At 19.6% G+C, this 8,638-nt stretch overlaps 1 pseudogene; it reads right to left on the reverse strand.

Moving 5' to 3' along the window:
• Positions 1-2,535: 2,535 nt before the first annotated feature.
• On the reverse strand, positions 2,536-3,675 carry LOC143220297 (cytochrome b pseudogene; annotated as a pseudogene).
• Between the last annotated feature and the right edge of the window lie 4,963 nt (positions 3,676-8,638).

Here is an 8,638-nt window from a genome sequence, read left to right on the forward strand (position 1 = left end):
AAATAATTAATTAATTATTAAAGGAAAATCATTAAAATTAAATAATGTAGCAGTCTTTTTATTTATTTAGGGAAACTTGTTTATTAATGTGATAATCCACAATAAGATATACTTAAATATTTTTTTTATGTATTGTTGTTTTTAGATTTATGATAAATAATAAATAATAAATTTATTAAAATTTAATATAATATAAATTCAAATCAAAATGTAGGAAATCTAATATAAAATGGGTTATAATAATATTTAATTTTGGATAATTTAATTTCAATATTAATTTTAATGAGGATTTAATTGTAAGTATAAATATTTATTTATATTGAATATAATATGAAAGATGTATAAATTTCCCGTCAATTTCATTATAAATGCAATAAGTCGCGACATAGCAAAAGTACTGGAAAGTGTTTTTAATTTTTAATATTTAAAATTGAATAATTATTAATTATTTAAATTAATATTAATTTTTATAAAGCATATTTTTTATTTTTAAAGTTATTAAATTCATAAATTATTTTTTAATTTATAAATATATTTATAATAACCAAAATTATAATTAATATTTAATGTTTAAGTATTTATTTATAATATTTAAATTAAAATATTTGAATATATAGTAAGTGAAGAAATCGAAATTTAATTTATATTATATGGAATAAAATTTATTTTGTATCTTTTGTATCAGGGTTAATTAATTTAATTTTATTATATTTAATTATCTCGAAAATAAATGAGCTAAATATACAAAATTTTATTTGGAGAATAAAAATTATAAATTTATAAGTAGAAATTAAATGTTATTGATGTCAAGTTTTTAAAAAATTAAATTTAATTTAGATATCATTTCTTTTTAATTATATAATTAATATATAATTAAAATTATTACATTAAAAATTTATGGGATAAACTACAAATTTATAAATCATAATTTAAATTTATTATTTTTTATGCTTATTAATTTAAAAATAATTATTAATAAGAAATATATAATAATTTAAAATTGAAACTATAAAAATTTAATAATTTAATATAATAACTTAAATAAAATTTAAATTAATAAAAATTTATTGTAATTATTGAATAAGTAATTATTTATTAATATAAATTTAATTAATTAATATTATTTATAACTTCGGAATTAGGCAAATTTGCATTATTAATATATAAATATATATTCACCTCTTTATCAAAGACTTGTCTTTCAGATTTTAATTTAAACTCAAATCTGCTGAATGAATTCTTAACTAGCTGCAGTATATTGAATGTATTAAGGTAGTATAATCAATTGTCTTTTAATTATGGATTGGAATGAAAGAATTAATGAAATATATATTGTCTCAATTATAATTAATTAACATAAGTTTTTAATTAAAATGCTGAAATTAAATTATCGGACGATAAGACCCTATAGAATTTGATATTAATTTAATAATAATTCATAGTATATTTAATTAATACTATTAAATTAATATTTAATTGGGAGGATTTGTAAATTTATTAAACTTTATATTATAATATTTATTAAACTTTGATTTAAGGAAATATTTAAATTTGATATAATAATATTAATGAAAAAATAAATTACCTTAGGGATCACAGCGTAATATGTTTTTAAAGAACAATCTAATAAAGATGATTGCGACCTCTGTGTGGAATTAAGATAAATCTTAAGTGCAGAAATTTAAAAATTAAGTCTGTTCGACTTTTAAAATCTTACATGATTTGAGTTCAGATAGACGTAAGTCAGATCTGTTTCAATCTATAATAATATGATTAATTAGTTGTACGAAAGGACTTTCAATGAGAAATAATTTTATTGTTTATAATAAATATTTATGTGTTTTTTTATTATAAAATTAATAATTTTTCCAGTTTTTTTTAGTTGGTTGATTTGCAAATAATAATTATGCAATATTAGGATCTATTGGATCAATTGCTCAAACAATTTCGTTTGCAATTAGAATATTTTTTGGTAATTTTAATTTTTTTTATTTTAATAGAAAGATTTTCATTAATGAATTTAAAACTAAATCAATTAAATATTATATTTTCTATTGAATTAAATCCTTTATATTATATATTTTTTATTAGTTTATTAGATGATTTAAATCGAACACCTTTTGATTTAATTGAAGGAGAATCAGAATTAGTCTCAGGTTTTAATATTGAGTATCATAGAAGAATATTTACAACAATTTTATTCTCGGTATATTTAAATATTATATTTATAAGGTTGTAATTGGTAATTATATTTTTTAATTATAATTATTGATCATTAATATTTTTTGTCATTTATTTATTAAATTTAATTTTATTGATTTGAATTCGAGCATTATTATTACGTATTCGGTTTGATCAGTTAAGAAGTTTTTGTTGAACTGATTTATTAATTATTATTATAAATTATTTAATATTAATATATTTAATAAAAAAATTATAATTCGTTTTTTAAGGTCATAAAAAGTTTAATTTTTATATCATATTTTCAAAGTATATGCTTATTCAAGTTCAATAAATTTAAAAAATTAAATAATATCAAAATTTATTTAATTTAAATGAAATAATATAATATAAAAAATATGATAAAGTAAAAAAAATATTTAAATTAATATAGGGATATTCAATTCTTTGTCCTCCTAATCATGTTAATATTAAAAAATTACTAATAAAATATCAATAATAGAATAGTCTAATAGGATAATTTTTTAAATATTTAAAATAATTATAATTTGTTGAAGGTAATGTAAATAAAATTATAATTGAAAATATTAATCTAATTATTCCTCCTAATTTATTCGGAATTGATCGTAAAATTGAATAAGCAAATGAAAAATATCATTCTGGTTTAATATGAATTGGTGTAATTATTGAATTAGCTATTTTAAAATTATCAGGATCTCCAAAATAATAAGGATATTGAATGTTAATAAATATAAATAAAGTTAGAATAATAATGAATCCCAATATATATTTAATTATACAGTACGGATAAAAAGGAGTTTTATAAATATTTCTATTTGTTCCTACAGGATTTGTTGATCCTGTAATATGTAAAATAATTAAATGTAATATTACTATTATTATAATAATTAATGGTAAAATATAGTGTAACGAAAAGAATCGATTTAATATTGAATTAATAATTGAGAATCCTCCTCAAATTCATTCCACTAATAATTGACCAATGTAAGGAACCGCTGATACTAAATTTCTAATTACTATAGCTCCTCAAAAATATATTTGTCCTCATGGCAAAACATAACCTATAAATGCTGTTATTATTGATAATAAAAGAATTGTAATTCCAACATTTCAATCTATATTTAATTTAAATGAATAATAAAATTAATTTCGTTCATTATGTAAATATATTACTATAAAATAAAACGATGCTCCATTTATATGAATTAATCGAATTAATCATTCAGAATTTACATCTTTTATAATATGAGAAGTTCTTATAAATGCTAAATTAATATTTGGACAATAATTTATTGATAAATTAAAACCTGAAATAATTTGAATTAATAAAAATAGACCAAAAACTGATACAAAATTTCATATATAATTAATATTAATAGGTGCTGGTAAATAAATAAAATTATAAATAAATTTTATTGTTTTATAACTTTTTAAATTTTTATATTTATTAATATTAATTTTTTTCGTATACATTTCTTTGTAATAGATGTTATTTTAAATGAAAAGTATAAATCCATAAATAATATTATAATTATAAAAAATAATATATTAATATTTGAATAAATTTTTTTTATTTCAATAATTATTAAGAAATTATTATTTAAATTTAAATTTACATAATTAAATAAGTAATTTTTAGATAAATATTAATTTATATATATATAAATTATTGATCAATTAATAAATAATCGTAGAATATTAATTTTATTAAATTTAAACTTTGGTAAATTTTATAAAGTAATCAAATATCAAAAAATATTTATAATACCTTAAATATAAATAATTATAGATGTAATTAGTTTATATATAAAATATATTATAATTAAGACAATAATTAAAAAGAAATGTTCTTGTTGAATAAATTAAAAAAAATAATAAATATTTTATAGGAGAATAAAAATTATTAATTTCTAACATTAAATTTATAATTAAAAATGATATATTTAATGCTGTCAAATTTATTATTATTATTATAAATTATATTCATATTTTACGTATATTAATATTAATACCTAATTTAATTTTCAGAAAATAGTTTATTAAAAACAATAGTCTTGGATACTACAATAATTTCATTTAAAAATATTTTTGAATTTTATTAATATGAAAATATAATTTTGCCTTAAATAATTAATTATTAATATTAATTTACAAAATTAATGTTTTTATTATATTAATAATGTAATTGTTGAAATTATAATTATTATTTTATTATTTAAATTTATTATATTATTTTATTTTAATAAATGTTTATTAATATTTTTAATTTTAATTGAATATATTTCATTTACTATTTTAATATATTTCATATATGATAATAATAGATGGATATATTTAATATATTTAATTTACTCAGTAAGAGAAGCAATTTTTGGATTATCTTTAATAGTGAGATTAAATTATATATGTGGTCATCAAAAAATTAAAATAATTAGATTAATTGATTAAAATTTTTAAATGATTGGATCAAAAAAAGATGTATTAAAATTACGTTCAAATATTAATTTTGTAATAGCTCCTGCTAACACAGGTAAAGATAATAATAATAAAATTGTTGTAAAAGAAACAGATCAAGGAAAGAAAGTTATTTTATCTAAATCTAATCTAAAGTTTTTTATTAATATAATTGTAGTTATTAAATTTATAGCTCCGATATGTGATGAAATACCAGATATACGTAGCGAAGAAATTAAAAATCTACAGACGGAGATGAATGAAAAACATAATTAGATAAAGGAGGATATACAGTTCAACCAGTTCCAGGTATAGAATTAAAAATTCCGCTAGGTAATAATAATAATAATGAAGGAGGTAATAATCAAAATCTAATATTATTTATTCGAGGAAATGATATATCAGGAGATCTTAATATTAAAGGAATTAATCAATTACCAAATCCTCCAATTAAAAAAGGTATAACTATAAACAAAATTATTAAAAATGCATGACTTGTAACTAAAGAATTATATAATATCATTATTATATTATATAATTATATAATAATTATTCAGAAATTTTTATTTTTAATAATTATAATTTAATAATTTTATTATTAATAATCATTATTTAAAAACTTTCCAAGAATTCTTAATTCTACGCGAAGCCAGTCGGTGCCCGACCGATCGGGGAGATCTCCCCACTTCGAAGCCAGTCGGTGCCCGACCGATCGGGGAGATCTCCCACTTTGACTTTAGCAACGGGTTTCTCGGTTTCTGTCATTGTTAACTACGACGGCCTGAGTTTCTTCGCTATTGTTGACAAGCTGCTGCTGTGGAGCTCAACATATAATAAAATGAACTAATTTTGAAGCCTGCTTATTGACTATTATTACCGCCCACCCTATCATATATAGAAACCGTAATATTCCCCAAAACAATGAGCCGGAATAGATTTATGCAGATCTGTGGAATGTGGCATTTTTGCAATCATGATCTATTGCATGATAAATCGGACAGTTTGTACAAAATTATAGAAGTTCTGAATTATATATAACAGTAGTTCCAGACTATGTATATACCAAAGCAGCAGCTATCATTGGATAAAAGCGTAATACCTTGGCAGGGCAGATTATTTATCCGCACGTATAATCCCGCAAAAATCGTAAAATATGGGATTCTGGTGCGGATGCTCTACGAAGCGGTATCTGGATATATTTGAAACTTCGAGGTATATTCAGGCCCACAAGCGACGCTAGAAAATACAGTCCTAACGGTCTTAGATTGATATGTGGGATTCCATAACCACGGACATATGGACAATTGTTGCAATAACGTGCATACAGCCGAATTGTTCCTTCAGAAAGAGATAAGAGTTTGAGGATCAATTAGAATAAATAGAGGACTTCCGAAGAAACGCTACATTGAAGAAAAGTGAAACGAAATGTGCGAGAAAGAGGCAAGTCCTTTTACACACCTGAAAGACTGCTTTCAACCGAACCGTCAGAACCATTTCGGAAATACATTCGGCAGAAATGCTCAGCGGTCCACATTGGTCAGGGGTGACAAAAAAACCCAAATCTGATTTGGAGTACAATAGACATATGAAAGGAGTTGATCGTGCAGATCAGTACTTGTCATATTATAATATTTTCCGGAAAAGAACGAAGTGGACTAAAAAGGCAGTACACCCTATTTTTTAACGCTGCTCTTTTTATCTCCTTCCTAGTTTACAAACAAACAAGCCATGATAGGACGACGTATAAAAACGTTTTACTCCAAGTGGCAATAGCATGCTGGAATCAAAAGAGGAAAGATTTCAAAATAATGACATCGTACGGGCAGTCCCATCGAACGTAGTTCAACAAACATGACTAGCACCGAGACGTAACCCATCAGAACGATTATCACAAGATTTTAAAAAACATCGGTTAGTACCTATTATAACAAATAGGAAGAAAAAATATCCTCTCCGGAGATGCAGAGTATGATATGCAAATAAAAAATCGGGTTATACACGATATATTTGCGAATTTTGTAATGTCATCTTTATATATATATATTATAGTCAACTTTAATGTCCTAAATTTCCTGATTTTGTTGCTTATACTTTTAGAAAAACCATTTGAAAGTAATTGTTATAAACTTTTAATCTTATGTGTTGTATAAATAATATGAGAAATCGTTGAACGATATTGCTGCCGTGAAGTATAATTCTTTGCATGACTAGTTTCCGGACATTTTTCAGTTCAAGTAGTGAATTTCGGTCCGTGTTACTACCGAAAAACGCGTGGTGGACAGCGCAGTTTGTGCTATCTCGAGCGCGGTGGAAACCGAACGGTTGTCTGTGAGACGCGCGGTCGGCTAAGTGTTAAAGAAGATCCAATTACTCCTGATCATATAGCTAATGTTAAGTAAAGAATGCCAATATCCTTATGATTTTTTTGATATTAATCATTAACTTAAAATTTAAATTAAAATTTATTTTTAATTTTGAAATTAATAGTTGTTAATTTAACTTAAAATTTGTATAGTAATAAAAAATGGTAAATTTTTATTAATAAATTTACAGTTCATTTCTTTCATCAGACTTAACACTTTTCATATTTATTAATTTTTAATTATAGTCTAAAAAAACATTAAATTGCAAATATAAAGTTATATAAATAATATATTTTAATTATTTAATATTTATAATATATTAAACATTAATACTATCTAAATATTAAATATCAAAAGAAATAATATCAAAAAATTAAACATAAAATTATAATTAATAACAAATTTTTCAAAATAAAAATCTATATTTATAAATAATAATATAATAAATTTTATATAACAATATAAATATACATTTCAATTTAATAAAATTATAAATCTAATAAATATATTATATCCAGTAATAAGTGTAAAATTTTTAATCAATAATAATAAAAAAAAAAATTGGTAAAATTGAATAAATTAATAAAACTAATGTAAATAAAATACTTAAATTATTTTTATAATTTAATATAAAAATATTTAAATTATTATCTATAAATTTGTATTTATATAATATAAATAGTAACATATAAATAATTAATATATAAAATAATATTAATAAAAAAATATATTTTTCATAAATATAATAAACAATTTATTAATATATAATTTAACACTAAAGTTGAACATCTATTAATTTTGTTGCATTAATTAATTTTAATATATAAATAGATAAATGTAAAATTCGAAAAATTCCAAACAAAGTTATTTTATAATCCAATTTTAAAATAAAACAATAGAAATTTAAAGTAATAAATTTCATTAAAGTTGAAGACAGAAAAATACAATTCCAATTTATAAATTCATATGATTTAATTATTAAAAAATGAAAAGAAAATAATCCTAATTTCACTATCAGTGAAATGAATAAAAAATAATTTAATAAATTTCTTAAATAAATTATTTCAACCAAATTTATAAAATTTATTATAAAAATTACCAATAATATTCTAGAAATAATTGATATATAAAAAATCATTAAACTTGATAAGTTATTATTAGAATTTAAATTAATTTCTCTAATTCTAATAAATATTACCAGCTCAAAAATAAATCACTCTAAAATATCATTTGATAATAATTAAAAAATATAAATATAGAATAAAAATTTAATATATAAAATTTATAGATTTATTTTTTAAAATTAATTTATATAATTTATTTAAAATTAAATTATACAATAATTTTTAATATTATTTCATTATTTTTATAACTAATAAGAGTAAATAAATTTACATAATTATTTTATCAAAATATTCCTTTTATCAGACATATTATTACATATATAATAAATTATTATGAATAAATTAAATAAAAAAATATATATAGTAATAAAATAAATAATTTTTAATATTTATGACGTTACATTCGTAAATAAATTAAATTTAAAACCTAATCCCTATAAAATATTAAAATTAATTTTTAATATTTACAAATTTTATATTCCTAAATAAATTAAA

Source organism: Lasioglossum baleicum, unplaced genomic scaffold (assembly GCF_051020765.1).
Source record: "Lasioglossum baleicum unplaced genomic scaffold, iyLasBale1 scaffold0685, whole genome shotgun sequence".
Lineage (NCBI taxonomy): Eukaryota > Metazoa > Arthropoda > Insecta > Hymenoptera > Halictidae > Lasioglossum > Lasioglossum baleicum.